We start from the raw sequence: 27716 nt of genomic DNA, 5'->3' as shown, positions 1-27716 counted from the left end.
AAACTAAAATCAATGAGCCAATTCCCCTTCTTGACATTTTTTCCCTTGTGTGTTTATATGTGCTGATGTTTTAAAATGTCTCTTTTCAGTTAGTTGTATTGGGACTAAAGGAATCAATCACAATCATTTCTTTCCTAGGTGACCTGAAGAAATATTTTATCAAAACATCAGTGAAACCTAAGTCGTAGAAGTCTCAGGTTTCAAACACAAAATTTTGCAACCTAGGAAAAAGAGCTCCATGTATAAAGTATACAGTTCTATGTATAAAGTTTGCTATATGGTTGATCAATGGAAATGCAGTTGTTTGAGCACTTATAATTATCAATGTATCAATGAATCATTCTGTGGTTATATGTGGGCTGAAGGAGTGATACAGGGATTAAGAAAGGTAATGATAATAGTAATAAATATCTGCTGGATACCCAGAACATATTTGTTACCTGATGCAGTGGTGGAAAAAGAATAAAAATTTTGGCAAAATAAGACCATGCTCTGAAATCATTCAGCTTTGGAAGACATAATTAAACAAACAGAGGTGAAGAATGCAGAATGGGTCTACACCTAGATAGTATTCAGATAGCAACCTTCAACTCAAGTAATGAAATAAGTAATAACCATTAGGTAGTCCATTGGGCATCAAGGTGATATACAGAATAAATATTTCTGACTTGATTTGTTCCAGAACAACCCTATTTAATTTTCAATTAAAACAAAGCAAAACTTGGAGAGATACTAAGGAAATTAATGCATTCCACCTACCAAATGGCAATCCATCAACTATCAAAATTGAGGAAAAATTTTAACTGTTAAATGAAGGTGAATACTGCATATCAAACAGAAAAGGGGATATTAGCAACATATACATGGGTATAAATATGAATGTTTGTACTGTAGAATTACAATCTGGAGATAACAAGACAATATAAAGACAATTTATGTTTTACTGTCTCATCAGCATAATTTTTGAACCACAATCCTTCCAAGTCTAGGCTTTTCCCTGTTGGAGTCCAGGATAGCTTATTAACATAGGCTTGTGGAGAAGCTGTTCCTCTTTCCATTCCTCCTTTGCTATAGTATGAATGTTTGTGTCCCCCTACCCTCTAAATTTATATGTTAAATCTTAATACCCAAAATAATAGTATTAGGAAATAGGATTTTGGGGCATTTATTAGCCCTATCTGCCATGTAAAGATACAGTGAGAAATCTCCAACACAGAAGAAGTTCTTCATACAACTATATTGGCACTGTGATCTTAGGTTTCCAGCCTCTAAAACTGAGAAATGAATTTCTGTTGTTTATTAGCCACCTAGTCTGTCATTTTTTGCCATAGCAGTCCAAGTTGACTAACACACCCTTTGGGAGGTGTTGGCTGCCTGTGTTCTCTCTTTTTGGCACCTATTGACCTTCATCAGGACTTTTCTCAGACACTCCTCAGGATATCATTCCTTTCTTAATCCCTAGCATTAACCCCAGCACTCCTGCAGTTCTGATGTTAAAGTGTTCATCTCCATGTGACACCAATTATTTTTTCAATGAGAAAGGAAAGTGTTCCCTCAACATTATTAGGACTCATATCAGACTCCCAAATAAGAATGTTTCATTCTTTTAGATTTTGATCATGTCCATGGTGTTTCAAACATTCTAATTGCCTTGTTCTTGTCATTTCTCAGATTTACTTGTTTCTGTCATGGCAATAAGGCACGTTTTCTGAGGAACCAGATTCAAAGGCAATTGTCAAAATAAGACCCTTACAAAAAAAGACACATTCAAAATCATCTTTTTCCAGTCCCAGTACTCAACCAATGTTCTTAAAGTATTCTACTGATGGTAGATTCTATTACAGAAAAGTATGTTTCCCTTACTTTAAATTTACCTTAAATTTTAATAAGTCTAAGTCTGAGACTAATCATTGGAATCTATCTTGACCAATCATTCTATGTTCTTCAATGTCCATCAGAACTTTAGGGGGCAGAAGAAAATAATAGTTAACATCATTCTTTGAAGTCAAAAAACAGCTTCAACTCCTGTTTCTATCATTTACTGGTTGTGTGACCTTGAGCAAGTTACTGAATTTTGCTTAGCCTCAATTTCTGTATTTATCCAATCAGGGCAATAAACAATTTTCTCAAAAGGTTGTTGAGAGGAATAATGAAATGATGCCTATAATTTAACCAAGGACTGAAACATAGTAAGAATTCAACACATGATAGTTAATGTGAGAATAAGGATAATGATCTAAAATGAATCAGAGTTGGCTCACCTTGTTATGTATATATCCTCATAAATAACTCAAAGATGAGAACTTCTTCAGTCATCTACATATTCAGGGAGTCTAATTAGAAGGCAAGTAGGATTGGTGCCTCATTAAATATTATATATATTCCTATCCTATAATAAACATTTAGAGACAGTAATCATAAATAAAAACCACTTTCTATTCATACACATAGTTTTATGAGCTAAAAATCCATAATAAGTACTGCAAATACTGTGATATATAAAATATGTAAGATGAAAACCACTGTTATGAGAAAGTTAAATTAAGTAAGAAAACATAGGAGTAGACTCCATTTTTAATGTAATGATGGTTAACACACCCCATAGGGAAAGAGCTAAAATATAAGTGTACTTAAGTATTCCAGACAACTTCATCACCAGGACGTTAGAAATATGTCTAAATAAAATAGAATCAACTGGTATTCTAAACACAATGTGAAAAAAAAAAAAAGACAAATAACAGCTAAATTGAGGACAAATCTTTATCTTTGGTTTTTCTACAGATAGACTGAAAAGTGAGATTGTTCAGAATTTTAGGCACATACACTCAAATAAAATAGCTTATTACCAATCATTCCATAAGAAACAAGAAACCTTCAAAAATCAAGCCAGACAAAAAATGGGAAACTATTGATAGTTGGTGTAACTATTGACAATTGTCTCTGTATCATTACAAATTGAGCAGTAGCAATCTTTAGGTATACAATGGAATTACTGTGGGTAGAGATAAATCTCTTTTATGCCTTATCAATTACTGAGCCACAAATATGATAAGATATACTGCCTAAGACACTTAAATTTCCTGTCTCTTAAGAAGCAGACAGTAAAATAAAAAGCTACAGCCATTTTTAAAAATGGGCAGAACTAATATATTTTTAAGAGTAGTGTATAATGAAATACTAATTCCACAATAAAAACCCCATTTTTGTTATGTCCACAGCACTTGGATTTGTCTGAATTAGGTGCATCTAATATATATTTTGAAAGCACATAATCCACATGGTTGTTGTTCAGAAAATAAGTATACGTTTTTTTTCTAGTGGATTATACAAGGAAATAAACCCCGGAGCAGAATCGAATTTCAGGACTAGCAGCTAAAAAGTTTACTTTTATTGGGTAGGCGGGGGTGGGGGTGGGGTGGGGGGTTCCAAAGTTGACTCCTCGTAATTCAGCACAGTAGGAGTGAATGTCATTTTCTGTTCTAAGCATTAGTACACGTCCTGTACAGGTATGACACCCATCATCTCACTGTCACTGTTGGAAGACTGTAGGAGTATTTGAAAAAAAAAAAAATTTACCTAATGAGAGCTGGTGCCCTTGTAGGTAACAACATACTTTGATGTCTGACTGGTCTCTTAGGCAATATTCATTTTTCTTCTTTTCCATCTTATTCACCAGCATTTGTTTTGGTTTGTCTGTGTTCCTTCTTGCATATAAATAATTCAGTGATTAATACTAGGCAAATATAAAGTATAGAATTAAAAGATAATCCTATTTAATTACTTATATATGTTCAAAAGAATGGTATTGTCAAGCAATCTCCCTCAGGAAGTACAATGTGCAATCTGAATGAGTTGGGCAGAAGTTCAGTCTAAATTTTTAGTTACAAAAATCTTAGAACCAGACACCTGAAATGTTGCTCCCCATTTTTTTATATTTCAACTTTTATAACACATATTTTCTAAACATGATAAAAACAATGATGACAACATCAGTAGCTACCATTTTAACAAGATCTTTTTTTTTTGTCATGTCAACGCATTCTGGATCATTTGAAAGGCAGAAGCGCCCTATAAGAAAATACAAGCTTTTCATAATAGCAAAGTGAAAATATATTAAAACTCATAAGTCAACATGATGTTAGTTTCGGGTTTTAGAATCAGACGTATTTGGTCATGTTGGAATCCCAGCTCTGCCACTTATATGACTTTGGGAAAGTTAATATTTTTCAGTCTCAATTGTTTATTAGAAAAAAAGACTGGATATAAAAGCACTTGCCTCCAGCAATTCCATTTCTAGGTATATATCCCAAAGAACTAAAAGCAGGGACTCAAACAGATACATGTACAATAATGTTCATAGCAATATTATTCACCTTAACCAAAAGGTACCAACAACTCAAATGCCCATCAACAGATGAGTAGACAAATATTGTTACACAAACAATAGGATATTATTCAACCACAAAAAAGAATGAAATTCTGATACATGCTACAGCATGAGTGAAACTTGAAAACATTATGCTAAGTGAAATCAGTCCAACACAAAAAGATAGTGTATGATTCCACCTTTATGAGGTAACTAGAATAGGTAAATTCATAAAGACAAAAATATAAGTTACCATGGTCTGAGAGAGGGAGGGAGGGTTGAATGGGGAGTTAGTGTTTAATAGAAAGTTTCTCTTTGGGATGATGAAAAAGTTCTGGAAATGGACAATGGTGACAGTTGTACAAAATTGTGAATGTCCTTAATATCATTGAACTGTATACTTAAAAGAGATTAAAATGGTAAGATATATATATATATATATATATATATGCACATGGTAAAAATATATGTATATTCTAAACCACAGTAAGAAAAGCATCTGCCTTATGGAGTTGTGAAGATTAAATTAGATGAAATATCTTGCATCAATAAGTATCTGACCAATGCAACTCTGAAGTCACCCCAACTCTAACTCCTTTTCCTTGCCTTTTTTAGAGAATAGCACACATATTTTGAAGCCAGTGCTATGTTAATTCACACTGGCACAAAAAAAGTGAGAGGAACCATCAGTGTCAAAGTCAAAGTATATTGTCTTGATGAGAAACATACACCCAAATATTTTGACCAAAGAACTCATGAACTGCTGTGGGCCTTTCCATTAGATTAAAAGCACTCTCCAAATTCTCAGTGAACTATCTACCTTCTGCTCATATAAACCCCCTGAGTTTCAAATCTCTATTATAAAATGTTGTGAGCATCAGTTAAGGCTTTCTTCTATCTCAGAGAATTTATTTTTCTTACCTCTTTGGAGTAACACTTGATACAAATAAGATACATTTATTCATATAGACCACAAATTTAATAATGAGCATTAAATGTATAAGGCACTGTAGGAGAGCTCAAGAAATATCTAGCTGCCTATCCCCAGAAATGCAGTAAAGAAAAGAGACAGAAATAACATATTCCCTTCTGGAGCCTGAAAGATCCTCAGAGGAGTGTTCTCCAAGGGACTCACATACAATAATTGTCATTTTTGTTATTTCTACTGTTGTTGAACCTCACTTGCAGTTACCTGTTTTATCCAGCTTCTTCTACAGTCCTAACTGTTCCTTAATATATATGTAGGAATTCTGACAATACTGATCCATCTTTGGCCCTCCATCTTGTTCATGACCATGTAAAGACTTCCCTTGGGGCTATGTGTAGGAAGCCTTATTCTCAACTTCCCTAAAGTTGTTAAGATAACTTGTAGAGATAACATAGTTTCTTCTCCTGCTTCCCCTCTGGCACACAGATGGTACCATAAGGTCTATTAAATGTTAAACTCTTTGGCCTCACCATAGTGGTCTCCACACATTTCCTCACTCTATAAAATCTATGGATTAAGGTTCAGATTTTGCAGAGAATTGCTGCAGGGCACCTGGATTATCATCTACCTGACTCCCCCTGTCAGTAAATTAGTCTGAATAAATCTCTGTGTAAATGATATGGAGTGGCTGTCTTCCTTCATTATTCATCTCAAAGTAGCTTTCAGTTGACAGGATACTTTACTGTCCCTCCTTCATCTTCTAACAAGGTCTATGTGTATTTGTGTATGTATGTATGTATGTATGTATATATGTATGTCACATATCTAACAACATACATACATATATTTATATGTATATACACACAAGCACACCCACATACAGAAAGAGGGAAGTATGAGAAAGAACCAGCAGAGACGTTGCTCATGAATTACCTTTACTACCCTCTCTAGTTACTATTCTGCTGTCTTCCTTCCATTTGCAAAGTGAATAACAATAATTTTCTCAAATTTTTCATAAGTCCCTCAATCTATTGCATTGTTTCCAACCTCAACAAGTTTCTCTTTCAAGATTCACCAACAGCTTCTTTAATCCAGAATCCCAGAGTCCAGTGGCCTCTTTCAGACTTCTTTGCCAAGAAGCTTCTGCTGTATTGAATTTTTTGAAATCACTTCATTCTTTGGTGTCTGTCAATTTTTGAAATCACTTCATTCCTTGGTGTCTATGCCATATACAATCTCCTTCCTACTTTTTGTCTCAGTCAACTCTGTGCATCACTCCACTTTCTCCTCCTACATCCTAAATTATGGTTTTCCCCAAAACTCAATGCGTTATCATATCCCTTTGTCGCTCTACAGTTTTGTCTTTGAAAAGCTAGTTTACTGTGACCTTTCAAATTATACCTCCACTTATATTCTTTATCCTTATATCCTGAGTTTTAAAATCTTTTTTTCAGAAACCTTGTGAATATTTTATTTCCATGTCTTATTTTCATCAAAAACTCAACATTTCCAGAATCTAATTAGTTTTCCCTGCTTCTTTTCTCAAAATTCATTCCTGTAACTTTTTCAGTGACCCAACCATTTGCCCAAGAAATTAGGCCCAATACCATTAATTCATCTCTAATTTGTCTACTGTTTGTTCTTTCAATATGATATCCAGAAACCGCCCCTAAATTTCTAAATAGCACCCTCATCAAGGTCCTCATCATTTCATGGTTGGGTTACTTGAATGGCCTTCAGTTAGTTTCCCTGATATCAATCTTTGTTACAAACTGCTAGAAGACCAATCTTTAATAGTATAGTACCTAAATGCTATAAGCTCTATTTTTAAAATAAAATTATATTGGAAATGAATAACAAAAACCTTTCATGAACAACTCAGAACCATCTATTATTCCTTACTGCCTTCTAAATTCAATATAAACTTTGGTATCTGTATTTGAGCTTCTTTGTGATTGGAAACTCTCTTCCTAGTTGACCCACTATTCCCCAGGATATACACTACATTCCATCATCCAGTTAATCATCTTACTGTCCTCTCACTTGTTGGTCACAATCACTCTTGCCCATTAATCTCCCCCTCTCTTCCTCTTCCTGGTGGGATTTGACCATTCCTCTAAACTCTGACAAAAGCAATTTCTTCTGATATCCAAACCAGTATTACAACTCAACGACACATTTCTTTAACTTCTTTGCTTCTGTGATGTAATTTAAAATGTAATGACATACACCAGAATTATCGGCCCTTAATTCACTAGTCTTCATTTTGATGTAGTTCAAAAGTCACCTAATTAGAATTTAAATTTTTCCTTTGCTATCTACTAGATGAATGGCTTGCAATAATTTGTACACCCATGAGCACAGTTTGAGTTTCTTCAGAGGAATACCAATAACCTTTCCATGGCATCAATAAGAACAGGAGATGAGATAATGTAATAGTATATTAGTTTACTATTGCTGCTACAGTAAATTACCTCAAGTTTAGTGGCCCAAGACAATGCAAAGTTATTATCTTATATTTCTGGAGATCAAAAGTTTAAAATGGATAGGCATTATCCAGTAATTCCAGTACTAAATATTTACCCAAAGAAAATAAAACACCAATTCAAAAACATATATGTACCTGTTTATTTCAGGATTATTTACAATAGCCAAGTGATGGAAGCAACCTGAGTCCAAAGTCCATAAATAGATGAATGTATAAAGATGTAGTGTACACACACACACACACACACACACAATGGATTATTACTGAGCCATTAAAAAAAAGAAGAAGAAGAAAAATGAAGTCTTGCTATTTGTGACACATAGATGGACCCAGAGGGTATCATGCTAAGTAAAAAAGAAAGGTAAATGCCATATCATTTCATTCATATGTGGGATCTAAAAGCAAAAATGAGCCAACAAACAACATAACAAATCGACTCTTAAAAACAGACAACAAACTCATGGTTGCCAGAAGGGAGGTGGATGGGAGAGAGAGTCAAAATAGATGAAGGGGATTAAGAGGTACAAACTTCTAGTTATAAAATAAGTAAGTCACAGAGAGGAAAATTATAGCATAGGGAATATATTCAATATTATAATAGTGTCGTATGGTGACCACACTTATTGTGGTGAGCATTGAGTAACATACAGAATTATTAAACGAATATGTTGTATACCTGAAACTAATATATGTCTATTATATTTCAATAATTAATTTAAAATCATATTAAATTAAAAAATTAAAATTAAATGGGTAGGCAGACCTATGCTCATTGTGGAGGTTCTAGAGGAGAATCCATTTCTTTGCCACAGCTTCTACTGGCTGCAAACTTCCTTTAGTTCATGGCTCCATTTCTCTTCAACCCCTGCTTCCATGGTCACATCTCCTCTCTGATTCTCCTGCATCCCTCCTTCACTGATAAGAGCCTTGTGATGACATTGGGCCATCCTGAACATCCCAGAATAATCTCCTCACTCAAGATCCTTTGCTCAATGGCATGTGCAAAGTCTCTTTTACCATGTAAGGGAATATATGCACAGGTTCTGGGGATTAAGACACAAACATCTTCAGTGTACTGAATATAAGTTACACAATAAATTTTGGTTTCTTTCTCTCATCCTGTAGAGTATAAATTGTATGAAAGCAAATACCAAGTCTCATCCTCTTTCTATAGCTTTCTCATCATCTATCACGTGCAAAGCTAATGACAACGTTGAATAAAGGCTGTTAATATTGGTCAAACTCTGTATGTGTCAGATTGGGGAAGACTGAAGCATGCCCTCCTGTTTCTATTACACGTCTTACTTTGTAGAAGCATCATATACAGATCCTAAAGCCTAGCACAAATACATAAATACATTCCAATTCATTCCAGGATGGTTTATCCAAGAAGTTCAATTTTGCTTTAGTGCTACAGTAACATTTTATTCTCAGGGCACCCAGGTGGCTCAGTTGGTAAAGTGCCTGACTTCGACTCAGGTCATGATCTCCTGGTTCGTGAGTTCAAGCCCCACCTTGAGTTGTGTGCTGACAGCTTGAAGCCTGGAGCCTGCTTCAGATCTGTGTCTCCCTCTCTCTCTGCTGCTCATGATCTGTCTCTCTCTCAAAAATAAATAAACATTTAAAAAATTAAAAAAAAAACAATTTTATTCTTATTTTCTTGGGTTACTTCACCTGACTTCTCAGGTTTTCTTTATAAAAACTATGTAGGTTGTAGTCTATAGCTTCTTATCCCAACCAGGGATTTGATTGAAAAATACGTAAGATATTTATTTCCTGATGAAAATAGATATATTACAAATAGTCAGATTTTCTATAAATTAACATTGTATAAAACCCATCCTAATGATAAATGATTCTTTAAGGACATAAATTCTTTGTTTTGTTTTGTTTTTTTTTTTTTTTTTGCTCTTAAGCTGCACTGCTCATACACACTACTGAAGCTCCCCTTCAAAGAAAAAAATAAAACCTCATCTTCATTTCCAAATAGTGAAACCACAATATTCTTCTCAGGAGGCATATGAGCATGAAATTCTATACTTCAAAATAGAAACCGTCTAGGTTAGATTTTGGGTTTTTTTCCCTCTTTTTTACATTTGTTTTAATGATACATGTTTTCCTAGGTCATTTCAAGGCTCCTTTGCTGTGAGATGGGTTTTATGTATTATCCTCACCAAATACTGTTAAAGCAGTCTTCATAGTCACATCAATTTAGCCATCATAGCTGAAAATGAAAAATGCCTCTGAGCTAGAATGTCTGTAGAACACACGCACACACACACACACACACACACACACACAGTACTTTGAATGAAAACAGATGCAGGGGTTCTCACTTAAATGTGGAATCTTAAACAGTCTAATACATAGAAGCGGAGAGTAAACTGGGGTTACCCAAGGCAGGGAAATGGGGCAACTGGTGAGATGTTGGTCAAAAGGTAAAAAGTTGCACTGATGTAGGATGAATAAATAAAGAGGTCTAGTGTTGCTATAATTAATTATCTTCTATTGAATACTGGAAATGCGCTAACAGTGGATTTCAAGTGCTCTCATCACACACACACACACACACACACACACACACACAGACACACACACACAGTATATAAGGAGACAGTGTTATTAATTAGCTTAACCACAGAAGTCATTTCACTATGTATATGCATAAAATCATCATGCTGAATACCTTCAATATGTATAATTTTTATTAAAGAGAAAAGAAATACAGGGAGGAGGAGTCTTAAATCAACCACCAACATAGTGTCACATGGGTCATTTAAAAAGGGACTCAAATCTGATCATTTGACTCTATGCTACACTCAAGCCCAGAAAGCTTTTCACTGGCAGAAATGTCTCCTGATGCCTGAGGAATTATGCATTCATAGATTAGCAGAAGTTAATGTATCATACTTTGACCTTCTTAGACCTTACTTGATTGAGTCATATTTCTAATGTTGTTTTAATGAACTTTTCTAAGTTCAGTTAATTGTTCAGTTATCCCAGTACTAAAGCTTAAAAAAAAACAAAACAAAACAGAAAAAAAAACCCAGGATCTTATCTGGTGTCTCTATTTCCTATTACCCAGTGCTATTATCCCTGAAGGAAAGTAGCTACCAAGTCTTCAATGCTTTCATAGGCAACAACAGGCAAGTTTATTACCAAGCTTTGCCAACAGATTAAAATGCTGGATTGCAGAAAACTCTCTGCCCTTTTCTCTACTGGAGAAAAACTCAGGGCTTTGTATAATGCTAAATCTTTCTATGACATAAAAGCATTAATTTTTTCTCCTACATTTGATAAATAACCTATATTATGTATGTTGCATATTACGCAAAAATGGCACACATAACATAACATTCTAGAAAACTTAGAGCTGGTTACAAAAGATAACTATTTCAATTTGGAGAAATTTAACATCATGTATTATAACATTGTCTTTCACAATATCCTTTCCCCTCATAAATCTATGACCTTTATCTAATTGTCACATCATTTTAAAATTTTTGGATAAATCATCATTAAAAGTTTTGTTTTTTAAAATAAGCACCTGCTATGAAAAGGCCTTTGTAGGTTGTAGCAAGAAATTCAGATCTGAACATGGGCTCTGCCTGCAAAGAGCTGTTTATAAAAATAGACTGGAATAAATGGAATAAAACTTCTATTTTAGAATTCTGTTTCTTTGGGGCGCCTGGGTGGCGCAGTCGGTTAAGCGTCCGACTTCAGCCAGGTCACGATCTCACGGTCCGTGAGTTCGAGCCCCGCGTCAGGCTCTGGGCTGATAGCTCGGAGCCTGGAGCCTGTTTCCGATTCTGTGTCTCCCTCTCTCTCTGCCCCTCCCCCGTTCATGCTCTGTCTCTCTCTGTCTCAAAAATAAATAAAAAACGTTGAAAAAAAAAAAAAGAATTCTGTTTCTTTGCTGATTGAATCCCCCAAAGGATCACAATCACACACAATATATACACAAGGTAGCTTCTGGGAAAGACAGAAAGGTTAAGTCAGGTTTACCAGCCCTATAAATGATAATACACAGGGTACCAACCGAAAGCAAACCAAATATATTCCATTACATTTTCCTGCAGAATTTCCATTAAAGGTGCAAGAAAAAAAAGTACCTATCCACAAAGGCACCTGGGAGTGAAAGAAAAATACAGTACCTTTGTATAGAACACAGGGTCTTGAAATATCTCACCCCCATACATCTGTGATCTTATAAAGCAGGACAATGTTGCGGGCAGGAGAATTCCTGCTGACAATAAGAAAAAGAGACAGAGCACTCTTTACTCCCACCGTTTGGGTGCACTCTTAGGGGCGGGAGCTCTTCTATTGCAGTGATTCAGCACCTGCTGGACCCCTACTACTGACTCATTCATTCAAAGCCATAATTGATTAAATTTACTATAAGTGCAGCAAAAGAAAAAGGAAGGAAAGAAGTTTTTAAAGCTCATTTTAAGTAACTATTCTGAAAGAGAAAAGTAAAATATAACGTTTATTCTATCCTCCATTCTCTCTTTCTCACCCCGACCCTCTCATTTCTCTGTCTTAGACACACAGACCACATACTTATTTCATATACTTATTTTTCCCTGAAGCCAAAGAATTTAAGAGCCATATACAGCTACATCTAGGGTTATAAATGTACAATAGTTATGTGTCTCTGTAAGTCATGTACTTGTTTGAAGCTTCCAAAGTCTTTGTTTCTTTAGAAGCTCACTGAAACATTGATTAAATGGAATCAATGTGGATACCAATGTGGTATGTGGGTAAGAAACAGAGTCACACATTTAGTGTCTTTTAAAAAAATGTTTTTTTTAATCTTTATTTATTTTTGACCGAGAGAGAGTCAGAGAGTGAGCAAGGGAGGAACAGAGAGAGAGAGAGAGAGACAGAATCTGAAGCAGGATTCAGGCTCTGAGATGTCAGCACCGAACCTGACACAAGGCTCAAACTCACGAACCGTGAGATCATGACCTGAGCCAAAGTTGGCTGCTTAATCACCTGAGCCACCCAGGTGCCCCAGACACATTCCATGTCTAAGTGGATTCTCCATTCAGGACAGATTAGGGCATATATTTCCACCCTAGGACTTAATAGCCATGTGAACCTAGACTAGTTTTCTTTCTCCTATAAAGCTGAGGTTCCTCTTGGGTAAAGAGGAGATAATAATGCCTACCTTATTTAATTATTGTGAGTTAAGCTACAATGGTGGTAGCATAGCCTCTACAATTTAGTACCTGGTATGTAGTGAATGCTCAATAACTATTGTTTTTTTTTAAAAAAAAGGAAACAAATAAGAAAATACAGTAAGGGAAAGATTGCTAAAATCTGTTGATTGTCTTTTCTGCATTAGCAAGAAGACATTTGTGATCTAGCAAGTTCTCAGAGTCATCAAACCAAGTCAGAGCTGCAGGCATAAAAGAATTAGATTCCAGACCAAATATCAAATCAGAACCTACCTTTCTTTCGTCTTTCCATCATTCCCTCATTCCATCCTCCCTTTTTGACTTTCCTTTTTCATAAAGAAATGTACATTGACAACTAGTCTGTGATTAGCCTATGCCTTGTGTTTGAGATAGAGAAAAACTGTCAAATGCTTTTAGGAAAGTCCCAGTCTACTCAGGAAAAGCAGTAAAATGGTAGTTGTGAAACAGGAAACCAATGTCCTGACAGGTAAGTTCTAAGGTGTTGTTGAACCATCAAGGAATAGCTGAATAAGGTGTAGGGAGCAGTGATGACTAAGGCAAGCCCAGGCAAAACACACAGGCATTCAATCTTTGAATATATATATAAACACAACACTCTCAACCTTAAATAAACCTTCTTAAGGCCATGTGTACCTAAGGAACTGCTTTCTTGATTTGGTACACTAGAATCTTTGATCTCAGATTCTCAGGTTGGTCCTCTCAATTCTGAATTCAGAGTTTAACAAAATCTACAAAGGCCTTCATTAGGAATGACCAAGTTCTTGCTATGACATGGGAATAACCTACATTTTACACCAGAGCTGAACTAGGCAAACTAATAAAACAAACTACAAAAGATATACAGTGTGATTCTAATAATAAATTTCACTTCTCTCTTCTCTAAAATCTAATGAAAATCCTTAGCAGGTCAATGTTTTATACTGTTTCAATTTCTCTTCTTGCATTATCCACATTTTTCTGTTCCATACTGTTCTGATTTGCCAGTCTAAGGTGACATAACTTTCTTGAATTGGGGTTATTATTATTATATACAGATGTTTTCCATCTCTATGAACATGACAGCATTTGCCTTGTTCACTGTCATATTCACAGGAATTAGAACTACTATATGCTTGGCATATAGTATGTGCCAAGCACATAGTAGTTACATAATACATATTTGATGTATCAACAAGCAAATGTCCTTTTCCAAAAACAAAAACAAACAAACAAACAAAAAAACACAAAAAAACCTGTGGCCCTTTCCACAAAATTAGCTTCTATCTCTGTACAGTCTTTCTGCTTTTTGTGTCTCTTTAATCTAGCTTCATTGTGACTGGAAGAAATACCTCAGAATTGGAATACAAATTTAAAACCATAGTGCCATTGGGCAGGAATATGGATACTTATATTGAATCAGTTAGAATTCTTAGTGTCTAACCTAGGGCCACCCTTGATGACAACCCACCAGTGAGTAGAATACACAAGAACATGAAAAAAAGAGACACACGGATCAGTTGGGAGCTTCATGGTGTTCATTTTGCAGGATGTGGGGGGCCAGGGAGGAAGGATGCAAAGAAAATCTGATGAGAAGCCTCAGGTGGAATCTGGACAGCTTCTCTGAGCCATGCCTTGGAGTGAGGCACAGCTCTAGGTATGGTGGGAATGTAAAACTGACTCAAAACTAAACTCCCCAAGATTTTTAGAAATATTTTTAAAATTATAAATTATAATACACAATTTAGATAAGATTTAGTAATATAAGCACATTTAGTGATTTTGATTTAGTGATTATAGGCATGCATGCACACACACACACACACACACATATACATATGACACAAATGCATAAAGTACATAAACAGATATACAGTGTATCTGTATAAAATTTGGGGAGGATAGCAACGGGGGTGGGGAATTCTTGAAAATCTCCTTTGCAGGACAATAAAGAACAAAAGGCTGAGAAATACTACTATAGAAGAACATGTATTAAGAAAGAAAATATTTCTGATAAAAATTATAATAACCACAATAATCATTTTTTTTCTGTTATTATAACAATAGCTAATCAAATGTGCCCAGTGGCATGTGCTCTCTATAAACAATAATGGTTTAATTCTCAGGCAGTACCTATGAAATAGTTGTTATTATTCCCACTATATAAATGAGGAAATGGAAATTTAGAAAGGCCATTATTTTTCCCAGATGAGAAAAGTGGAAGCCAAAAAGGTTATGAAATTTATCCAGTGTGATACAACAGTAAAAGATTCTGTTCCAGGTCTAGATTTGATTGAATCTAGGCTACTTACTCTTAACCATTATGCAGGTTTCCAAGTGGTGTAATTATGTACATGCACTTACACACAAATACTAATGAATGGAAGTATGCAAACCAAATTATTAATGAAAATACATGGAAGTTTAAATGTTCAAATTTCTTTGGCTCTTCCTTGTTACCAAGTTTTCTGATTGCATTAATTTTAATAAAAAATAAACATAAAATGCCAGTAGTTAGTTATAAAGCTTGCCCAAGGAGCATTCAGATATTTAGGAGGGAGAAGACATGAAAGCAAACAGTTCTGATAGTAGTGGAAATAAATGCTACTTCATTCACTCACTGCCTATATTCCTTGGGCAAGTTCCCCAAACTTTGAGTCGCAGCTAAAAAACAGAAATGAGAATATCTATGAGGATGAAAAGTGTCACAAGTTCAAAGTAAAGCCCCCTCCCCCTTGAGCCTCATTCCCAGGGCCTACATTCACTGGTATCAAGGCTTCAGAGTCAGTGTCCGAGGTAGTGTGCTATGGACATCAAAGTGACCTTGAATGCCATTAGGAGTCTGGACTAAACCTAGCAAATGTACTCTTGAATTAATCCCTAATGACAGTGGGCTCCATTTTCTTTCTTTTTTTCCTTTTCTTATCTTTCCTTTCAACACTTCACTTGTAGGAGAAGAGACTAAGAGATTTTTAAAGTTAACCTCAGGGTTCATATTAATTGAATTTTTCCTTTATTGCTTGCTGTAAAGATTGCTGGAGATGTCTCCTGTGTTGAAGGACTTATTAGCAGGGAAAATGGCACATTTTGCAGCCTGCCAGCAGAATTCAGAGCAGCCTGGCACCTGCCTTGCTCAATTAATAAGCAAGTAAGGGTTTTATCTGAGTGCACATTCCCCCTTTCCCTCTCCTCATCCACCTTGAACAATCATTAGAGCTAAATGGGTTCTGTTCTATGCTCCTGGGAAAGGCTCCATCCCAAAGTCATCCTTCTCCGGACCTCCACTTGTTGTGGCCCTTCTTGGGCAGATGGTGTCTGGAAGGCTTGATTGATAAACATGTTTAAATATAGAAGGCAATCTTTTCTGTGTGCCAAGCAATTACTCAGCATCACAGATAGGACTGCCATGGACCAACAAAATAGCTATAGTTTGTGATTTAACACATGAAGAAAAAGAAAATTATTAAGAAAGCATCAAATGTCAGTGTGACAGCAGATTCTAGAAAACATTTACCAGTCACCATTTGCAAGCAAAACTACCAAAATATAGGAAGGCTGAAAGTCACCTTGCCTTCTTCTCCATACACTGTATATTCACAGTTTGGAGAGGTTCATCTCCTTTTAAGGAAAATGGCTCTACTACAGAACATATATTAAACCAATCAAACTACATCTCTTCATCAGAACCTGACTGTTTTCTTCCCTCTACCTGACCTGAATGAGTATAATAATCGTAAGTGTCATCGGACAAAGGGCTAGTATCCAAAATCTATAAAGAGCTCATCAAACTCCACACCCGAAAAACAAATAACCCAGTGAAGAAATGGGCAGAAAACATGAATAGACACTTCTCTAAAGAAGACATCCGGATGGCCAACAGGCACATGAAAAGATGTTCAACGTCGCTCCTTATCAGGGAAATACAAATCAAAACCACACTCAGATACCACCTCACGCCAGTCAGAGTGGCCAAAATGAAGAAATCAGGAGACTATAGATGCTGGAGAGGATGTGGAGAAACAGGAACCCTCTTGCACTGTTGGTGGGAATGCAAATTGGTGCAGCCGCTCTGGAAAGCAGTGTGGAGGTTCCTCAGAAAATTAAAAATAGACCTACCCTATGACCCAGCAATAGCACTGCTAGGAATTTATCCAAGGGATACAGGAGTACTGATGCATAGGGGCACCTGTACCCCAATGTTTATAGCGGCACTCTCAACAATAGCCAAATTATGGAAAGAGCCTAAATGTCCATCAACTGATGAATGGATAAAGAAATTGTGGTTTATATACACAATGGAATACTACGTGGCAATGAGAAAAAATGAAATATGGCCTTTTGTAGCAACATGGATGGAACTGGAGAGTGTGATGCTAAGTGAAATAAGCCATACAGAGAAAGACAGATACCATATGGTTTCACTCTTATGTGGATCCTGAGAAACATAACAGAAACCCATGGGGGAGGGAAAAAAAAAAAAAAAAAAAGAGGTTAGAGTGGGAGAGAGCCAAAGCATAAGAGACTGTTAAAAACTGAGAACAAACTGAGGGTTGATGGGGGGTGGGAGGGAGGGCAGGGTGGGTGATGGGTATTGAGGAGGGCACCTTTTGGGATGAGCACTGGGTGTTGTATGGAAACCAATTTGACAGTAAATTTCATATATTAAAAAATAAAAAAATAAAAAAAAAATAATAATCGTAAGTGTCATAAGGTCTTTGACGTCCCATGTGTGAGGTACTGTGTTAAGCACTTTACATACATGGTCCTGTTTAATTGCCATAAATAACACCCTGGTTATCTCCAAAATAATAGCTGTAGTATTAAAGATCAGGAAGGTTAAATTACATATGAGAACAGAGTTTATAAGTGTAGAGACAGAATTTGTGCCAAGGGATAGTCCAACTTCAAATCCTATGCTTGTTCCACGGGACTAGTCTGACCCTCATTCACTGACTGGTCCACTCATTGCAGGGATCTCCAAGTCTTTGTCACCGCAAATAGTCCCTACCCTATCAAATATCCCTACTCTCCTCTAACCCCAAGTTGTGGCTACATGACAAGATGATTACAAATTGGAGAGGATCTTCTCAGGAAAAACAATGGCTTCAATTTTCAAAGGTTAATTATGGTCACTGCATATTATTTATTAAGAGAAAGGGTAGACTGACCCATTTTATATAGAAAAAAAATTTTCCAACAAAAACAACAACAACAAGAGATCAAAATCAGAGGGAGGGGTTTTGGCATGGAGGGATTCAACTATAATCTAACCAGTTTGATATCCCTCCCTACCAACAACCCATGGGTTTATGCTAACGGTATTAGAGGTTTAAAAAGAGGTGAGACTTGAGGTGCCTCAATGGCTCAGTTGGTTAAGTCTCCATCTCTTGATTTCAGCTCAGGTCTTGATCTCACAGTCATGAGATTCAGCACATCAGGTTCCGCACTAGGCATGAAGCCTGCTTGGGATTCTCTCTCTTCCTCTCCCTCTGGGTCACAAGTTCGAGCCCCGCATCAGGCTCTATGCTGACAGCTCAGAGCCTAGAGCCTGCTTTGGATTCTGTGTCTCCCTCTTTCTCTCTCTCCCTCATCCCCTCCCCCACTAGTACTCTGTGTCTCTCTCTCTCTCTCAAAAATAAATAAAACACCTTTTAAAAAGTTAAAGGATGGTATTAGTGTGTGTGTGTATCTACATATTCATGGTTATAAAGACAGAAAGAGGTTGACATACAAATTAAGTCCTACATGCCCATTTGATTTTATAGCCAAGGACATGGCAATAAAAGTGACTCTATCACCACTGGTTTCCCCTTTAGGCTTCTCTGCATCACCTTCTACCAAAGAGCACGAATTTTCACAATATGATGCTCTCTTCCTAGTTTAATATCTGGAGGAAAGGATTTTCACATCACATATAGACTGGTAGACCTAGGAACAACAGCTAACATTTATTATTAATCATTTAGTGTGTATCCCTCAGTGGCTAGATGTTTGACATGATTACCTAACTTACTTTTACAATAACCTTATGGGTAGAAGTTATCATTATACCTATTTTACAGATGAAACTAAATTCAGGAAGGCTAAGTAACTTATTCAGGATTTGATCTAGAACTTGAGCCCAGGTCTGCCCTGCTCTAAACCCATACTTTTAATAGTCATTCTATTGGTAGACTTTCTGACTTTGATGCTTGTTTTTACCAATCTGTCAGGGCAGTGAGCATTTTTCTCTAAACATGCCAATAGAGAATATAAGGACTCTGAAACAGATATTCATTCCTTTTAACTATATGGCTTTGCACAATCATTTAAAGGCAAGAATTGTCAATAAATAATTCAAGACTGTAACATAAAATATTCCATTTATATCAGCAACCAAAGTATAAGATGGCTCATTATAAATTTAATTTTTTAAAAAAATAAGCAGGACCTATAAGAAAAAGGCTACAAAACATTCCCAGTAATAGATATAGAGACAATGTTCCTAGAAGAAAATGACTTCATTTTGAAAAGATGAAGCTCTTTCCAAATTAATGAAGAGGTTTAATGCAATTCTAATTACAACTTCAATAAGAAAACTGTAGGAGAGACTAAAAGAAAGGTCCAGGAATTCACCTGGTAGAATAAACTAACTATAACAAGTTAAAAAATTTCTCTAGAGGAATGGGTCAGAGAAATATGCAAAATATATTATAAAGCTACAACATACCCTCTTGCTAGCTGTTTGATCTTAAGCATGTACTTAAACTCTCAGTGCTTCTGCTTTGTTACCTATTAGAGGGAGATTTAATAGTGCTATTATTAAGTGCTATTTGCAGTAATAAACTTCAGTATGTCCTCAATAAGCAGATCCTATTTGGTGGATTATGTGAAATAATGCTTCGTAAAACACTTAGTTGACTATCACAGAATAAGCACTCAGTAAATTTAGCTATTACTGTTGTCATTATCTTTACATTATTATACTTCACAAATAACACACAACAATTCATTCATTTGAGGAGCATATTAATTGAAAGTGTACTATGTTCCACACTTCAAGCTGTATTACAAAGCTGTAATCATAAAGACAGTATGGCACTGGCACAAAAACAGACACTCAGATCAATGGAACAGAATAGAGAACCTAGAAATAGACCCACAAACATGTGGCAAACTAATCTTTGACAAAGCAGGGAAGAATATCCAATAGAATAAAGACAGTCTCTTCAGCAAGTGGTGCTGGGAAAACTGGATGGCAACATGCAGAAAACTGAACCCAGACCACTTTCTTACACCATAAACAAAAATAAACTCAAAATGGATGAAAGACCTAAATGTAAGACAGGAAGCCATCAAAGTCCTCAAGAAGAAAGCAGGCAAAAACTTCTTTCACCTTGGCCACAGCAACTTCTTATTCAACACGTCTCTGGAGGCAAGGGAAACACAAGCAAAAATAAACTATTGGAACCTCATCCAAATAAAAATCTCTCCACAGTGAAGGAAACAATCAGCAAAACTAAAAGGCAACTGAAGGAATGCAAGAAGATACTTGCAAATGACATATCAGATAAAGGGTTAGTATCCAAAATCTATAAAGAACTTATCAAACTCAATATCCAAAAAATAAATAATTCAGTGAAGAAATTGGCAAAAGACATGAATAGACACTTCTCCAAAGAAGACATCCAGATGGCCAACCGACACATGAAAAAATGCTCAACATCACTCATCAGGGAAATGCAAATCAAAACCACAATGAGATACCACCTCACACCTGTCAGAAAGGCTAACATTAACAACTCAGACAACAACAGATGTTGGCGAGGATGCGGAGAAAGAGGATCTCTTTTGCACTGCTGGTGGGAATGCAAACTGGTGCAGCCACTCTGGAAAACAGTCTGGAGGTTCCTCAAAAAGTTAAAAATGAAACTACCCTACAACCCAGCAATTGCACTACTAGGTATTTATCCCAAGGATACAGGTGTGCTATTTCGAAGGGACACATGCACCCCCATGTTTATAGCAGCACTATCAACAGTAGCCAAAGTATGGAAAGAGCCCAAATGCACATCAATGGATGAATGGATAGAGAAGATGTGGTGTATATATACAATGGAGTATTACTCAGCAATCAAAAAGAATGAAATCTTGCCATTTGCAACTATGTGGATGGAACTGGAGGGTATTATGCTAAGCAAAATTAGTCAGTCAGAGAAAGACAAATATCATATCACTTCACTCATATGAGGATAAAGATACAAAACAGATGCACATAAGGGAAGGGAAGCAAAAATAATATAAAAACAAGGAAGGAGACAAAACATAAGAGACTCTTAAATATGGAGAACAAACAGAGGGTTACTGGAGGGATTGTGGGAGGGGAGTTGGGCTAAATGGGTAAGGGGCATTAAGGAATCTACTCCTGAAATCACTGTTGCACTATATGCTAACTAACTTGGATGTAAATTTAAAAAAATAAATTAAAAATGAATGAATGAATGAATGAATAAAAAGAAAGTGTACTATGTTCCAGGCCAATCTAATTCTCAGTGTTGGGGAAATGGTAGTGACACACAGGCAAAGTCCATGTTCCCATGGAACTTACATTTTGGTGTTGGAAACAATAACTGTACGAGTAAATGGACAATTAATTTTGGATATTGCTAAGTCCCAGGGAGATAATATAATAAGATCAAGGGACCAGTCGGGATAGGGGACCAGTGTTTAGATAGAGTGGTTAAGAAGGCCTTTTTGAAAGAGATAGGCATGATGACAAGTAAGTCATATGGAGATCTGGGGAGGGGGTCCAAGCAAAAGAAACCAAAGGTCAAGTGTCTTGAGGGAGGAACCAGCTTGAGTATAAATAAAGAGTAGGAAAGAGAGTGTTGCTAGAAAGTATTGAATCAGGAAGAGCGAGGGACATGAATGGGTTTACTGAAATAGGCAGGGTCTGGGTCACGTAGGGCCCTATGAGCTAAGGCAAGGAGTTCAGGGGTGAACAAATCAAAGTAGGCCCAACATCATGCTATGCACCAAGGTAAGATCAAGAGAGATCAAAGTATTAAATATAAAATATGAAAAAAACTATAAGAAAGTGTATAGGATTATTTATCTGATTGTGAAATGGCAAAAACCTTTTTAAGCATAAAATTAGAGGCAGAAATCATATAGGAATAGGTCGGTTATGTGAACACATGGCATCTTAAAATTCCCATATGTTAAAAAACAAAAAAAATAGGGATGACTGGGTGGGTGGCTCAGTCAGTTGAGCATCCAACTTTGGCTCTGGTCATAATCTCACAGTTCTTGAGTTCGAGCCCTGCATCAGGCTTACTGCTGTCAGCGCAGAGCCTGTTTCAGATCCTCTGTCCCCAACTCTCTCTGTCCCTCACCCACTTGTACTCTCTCTCTCTCTCTCAAAAATAAATAAACATTAAACACACACACAATAAATGGTATGTTTAACAGTAAACATACAAAGCATTTGATAAGCTCTGAAAAATACGTGTAATTCATTTAACAAAGCACTAAAATCCATAAGCATGGAAAATATTAAAATATGTGAAGTTACATAAAAAATATACTGGAATAAAAATATATAAATGCATGAATAGAAAAAATATACAAATACATGAATAGATAATTCATAAAAAGTGAAACAATGATGGTCAATAAACACATGGAAAATGTTACTACTAGTAATCAAAGACATGCAAAAGTAAAAAGCAGAAGATAACTTTCTGATTTTTTACTTACGTATTTTATCAAATTCATAAATTCAATAAAAATTATCAATTCAGCATTGATGAAAGTCAATTATGCTACCCAATGGGATAGGCATTCCCATGGAGGACTTTAGAAAGTGTAAATCAGAGTATAAATTGGATTATAGAATGGAAATGTAAATTAGCAGAGCCTTCTGGAGGTTAAGAGCCTCAAGAGTATATATATGTTTATCTCTATTTCTGGAAATCCAAATTTTGAGATAATCTAAAAGATTAAATATTTATTCACAAAGACAGTGGTTCTATGATATACTATTGAGTGAACAAAGGAAAGTATAAAATTGTATATATTGAATGAACACAACTATGTAAAATGAAAGAAAAAAAAAGATAAAATCCTGGAAGGATATATACAGAAATTCTATCAAGTTGCCTTGGAGTGGTAGGTTTCATGTTGGGATTTTCTCTGCTCTATACTGTTTAATACTGTCAGTGTTTTTGAAAATGAGCATGTATTTCAAATTTAACATAAAAAAAGAAAACTATTTAAAAAAAAAGAAAACTATTGAGTATAAATAGCATTCTATATCTACAATATCCATTCCAAAATTTGCCCTGGTCTTTTTTCCCATAAACATCCTCTGTTATATCATTTGGTCTCTTCTTTTCAACAGACAACCTCTATCAAGCAGGTATAAATCACAGCACACAAATATTTTAGGCCCATACCAGTGACACCTACATATACATATATATCTGGATATACAAATTTAATTCATATAAAAATGTTATAAGCCAAACAGAATATATAGACTAAAATAATTAAAATGGAACATTTAGGAAATCGGCAAATAAAGAAAAACATTACTTTCACTCTTACCCTGAAGGCATAGCTACATAATAAAATATCTAACTGAACAAGTATTTTTATGCAGCATCTAAAAGCCAATGGTAGGCTGTTGTATGTCTAAGGTATCATTGTTTCAAGCTCTGACTTGACCTTACATGTAACTGTTTGTTTAGCTTATTTTGAGCATTCTAAGAATATTCACACAATTTGTTTTGCTTCGGGCAAAGCTAAGAATATGCACTTCCCAAAGAGGCGTATACTTCTCTAACCTCACATCGGTTCACCAGACCAGTTCTATTCACTCTGTGAACACATGAAAATGTTAATGGACACGCAGGATAAATGAATGAGCTAAAAGAACTCCCAGATTTCAAGGAGGATTGAGAATTCCAGGGCAGCTGAACTCCAACCTTTCAGGACACACACTGAAGAAGGAGGAGATATTTTTGAGCAAAGAAGCCCAATCTGTCTGAGCCTATTAATTCCCCTGTTGACCAAATATATCAAGTGTGATTCAGGATTATTTCAACAAATCATCTTGGCAGGTAAACATTTTCTGCAGACCGGGGCTCGTTCTGCCTGTTGCAAAATGAATTGTACGAACAATGCTGAGGTAATATTGATATGAATCAAACAATAAGGCAATATTGTGCTTGTGTACCCAGCTGCCAAAGCTTGAAGAGTCTAAACATGCAATTCAAAACAATTCTTCATGTTTTCCTTTAGCCCATACTGGTTTTCTTGTGCTATTTTTAGCAATAGTATCTTTTTTTTCCTACCCTAAAAAGATTCACACATAAAACCCCAATTCACAAAACATAGAATTAGGAGCATTTCTGGCTGACATGTGGCAGAAGCCCAGCCATTCCACACATCTCTTCCAAGTACTCTTGGGCACTTACCTGCAACACTAGGTTGTATGCAAGATAAACTCTCCTACTTTTGAAGAACTAGGAGAAGCTACTAGAAAAGAATTGGCTGAAAATGTCTATTTATTTTGAGAAGGTATATGAAATTCATTGGGCATAAAACGATTCTGTAAGGAAAATTACTGGTGTTTATCTTTTGAGTGCCCTCCTACCTCTACTTCCCTAACCTCCATTCTTCCTCCTTTGTACTCCCTCACTGTTTTCCCCAAAGTATGCAGCCCTTCCATTCAGAGCTCAGAGACTCCTGCCCCACCCATACCACAGACATCTCTGTACCCTCTTAACCGCTTGCCCTCCCACTGGAATAAGCACACTATAATATTTACAGTGAGCACTGTTTTTGCTAGCGAATTTCCATTCTTGGATTTCCCCTGACAGCGTTTCCTTTCCCTCTGTGTTGGCAGTCTTGATGGTCTGTTAATAAGTCTAGCTGGTCCAGCTGGAGGGCTTCTGCCCCAACATGAGGACATTTAGTCTTGGTCTAGCTCTCTCCAGGGATTATGAATCTTGAGCAGAAGATCTCAAAGAGACAAAGGCAGAAGTGATTCATGCTGGTGATGGCATCCTGACAAGGCCATCTACTGGTTTGTGTCATTTGGATCCCTGGTCCAGCCCTGGTTACTGTGCTCCTGCTTTGTCCTCTATTTGGTGAGTTACCCAAGGGCCTTCCAATAAGTTCCCTTTTGGCTTATGTTAGATGGAATCTGTTGCTTATATCCAAAGACTCCTAAATGATGGAAGGTTTTATAAGCAGTTTCAGATTCCTTATTTAATTTGCCCCCAGCAAAATCCTTTGGAATTGAGTAGGGAAATACTATCAATCCCATTGTATAGGGAAGAAAATGCAGGCTTGAACTATTGAGTTTTATTGTCCAAAGTGTTGTATTCAGGACGCAAGGCAGCATCATGATTCAAATCCAGCACATTCTGGATCTAGCCCTCTCAGAGAAATGTGCTTTCTTATGTCTAATTCCCTCAGAGCCTCCTGGAATTACCATTAGTTAATTCAAAAAACCACATCCTATGGAATAAGAGACTAACAGAGGATTCGTGTGTTTTCCTCCTCAGGGGGGCATTTATTTTCAACAGGAAGTCAAGCAAGCTTACACTCCCTTAGCCACAAAAACACTTATTAAAATAGATGCCTTAAGATGATAGGTTTATATATATATGAACCTATATGTAGGTCATATATATGTCATATATATGTTTTATATCAAATTCTATATTTCATATTTTCAAAAGATACTGATCCAAATATTGTTTGTCAGGTACTCTTTAGAGAGTACTCCTGTAGAAAGCATCCAAACTCAGCCATTATCTGATTTCAGTCTGATGGTTAAATTCATATGTAACACTAACCATTACAAAGAGAAAAAAAAAGATTTTAAATACATTGGAAAATTAATAATAAGCCACTCAGATTATAATGGAAAGGAAAAGAAATAATTAAATTTCCAACCTTCGGGAGAGAACTAAATGACCCAGACCATAAAAACCATAAAATTCTCTTTTGCATCTGGAATCAACAAGGGATGAATTATTATTGTCTTACTATGCTTATCAGAGCTGCTTGTAAAGTAAAGGGAATTCAATCACAGGGAAAAAAAATTCCAGGTTCCCTTGCCCATACAAACACACACACACACACACACACACACACACACACACACACACACACTATGCACATTATTAGATTTTTCAGGGAGGTCTGGTCCAGGATGATGGACAGTTTATGAAAAAGATGATTTTTTAAAAGATGCTTAACTATAGTTTCAACAATCTGTCTGGAATTATTGCCCTTTTCCAATGAAAAAAAAAGAAACTTCCCTCCCCCTCTTTCATCTATACCTCCAGGCTTCAGGTTGTCTCAGTAGCCACAGAAGAAAAGAAATTAAACAACGCAGTATTTAGAGTCAGAATACCAAACTTGGACTTAACCCCAATGTGACTTCAGGCAACCCGTTAGCCCTTCTGAGCCTTTGCTCAATTCCATTTAAAATGGATAAAAATAATATTACCCATCCTTCTAACTCATGAGGATTTTCAGATGACTATTTTAAGGAAATTTTTTTTAACGTTTATTTATTTTTGAGACAGAGAGAGACAGAGCATGAACGGGGGAGGGTCAGAGAGAGGGAGACACAGAATCTGAAACAGGCTCCAGGCTCTGAGATGTCAGCACAGAGCCCGATGGGGGGCTCGAACTCACGGACCGCAAGATCATGACCTGAGCCGAAGTCGGCAGCTTAACCGACTGAGCCACCCAGGCGCCCCGAGATGACTATTGATGCAGATAAAAGAAAAAGCAGTAAAGGGAATTTGGATATCATCTGAGAGAAACTGGCTAGCCACTCACACAGGTCTATTAGCCACTTTCCTCAGGCTTACAGAGAAGACTCAAAAAACTGGCCTGCTAATAGATTAAGAGGATCTGTATCCCAGGGGAGTAACTTCATGTTAACTATTATATAAATCCAGAATGTCATGGTATTATTTTACATTAATAATTAGTATAACTGCCTCCCAAAACATTTTAACCTTCCTCTAAGCTTGGTCAGTGCATCTATATTAATTTAATATGGGCCTAAAATCAAACAGAGTCATATTTACATTAGTACATAATTTCCAATGGCTCTACATTCTCACCTACTCTTTGAACAATAACCCCAATGTGTTGTACAAGTGTCTTTCCCCAAAGATCTCTAAGGATCTCCAGGAGTGTTCATGTGTCCAAGAGCCATTGCTTATCTGCTGCTCCCTGTCTAAAGAGAGGAATTTAGACCTTAAGACTGAACTTGACACCCACTGAAATTAGCATTATATTTGCTGACCCCCAACAGTTCTGCTTGTTAGTTTTAATTAACATCATTGTCACGGAGTATCTGGTGATAAAGGTGGGCTTTCATCCCCCACTTTTGTGTTGTTGCATACATTCTCACATTGCTTTTGGTAAAGAGAGCTTCATGGATTCCCAGGCAAAGATGCTGTTGGCTTTCAGCTATACTTTGTAATCCCAGAGAAAAACTGCCTGATGCCTAAGATCTTCCCTGTTTTAGTGAAGTTCTTTCAACTAAAATACATACAGTTTCCCAAGGCATATCCAAGATGTCAGGGTGGTTTCAAAATGGTTCCAGGGTCATTCATCCTGAGCATGGAATCAGGACTTCCTCTCCTCCAAAGCTTAACTACTAATGAGAGAAAGGCTTCCTGATCCAAACTTTTTATTTTTATTTTTATTTTTATGCTCTCATATTTTTTTATTTTTTGA

Source organism: Panthera uncia, chromosome D1 (genome assembly GCF_023721935.1).
Source record: "Panthera uncia isolate 11264 chromosome D1, Puncia_PCG_1.0, whole genome shotgun sequence".
NCBI lineage: Eukaryota > Metazoa > Chordata > Mammalia > Carnivora > Felidae > Panthera > Panthera uncia.
Note: the sequence above shows the minus strand (reverse complement) of the source record.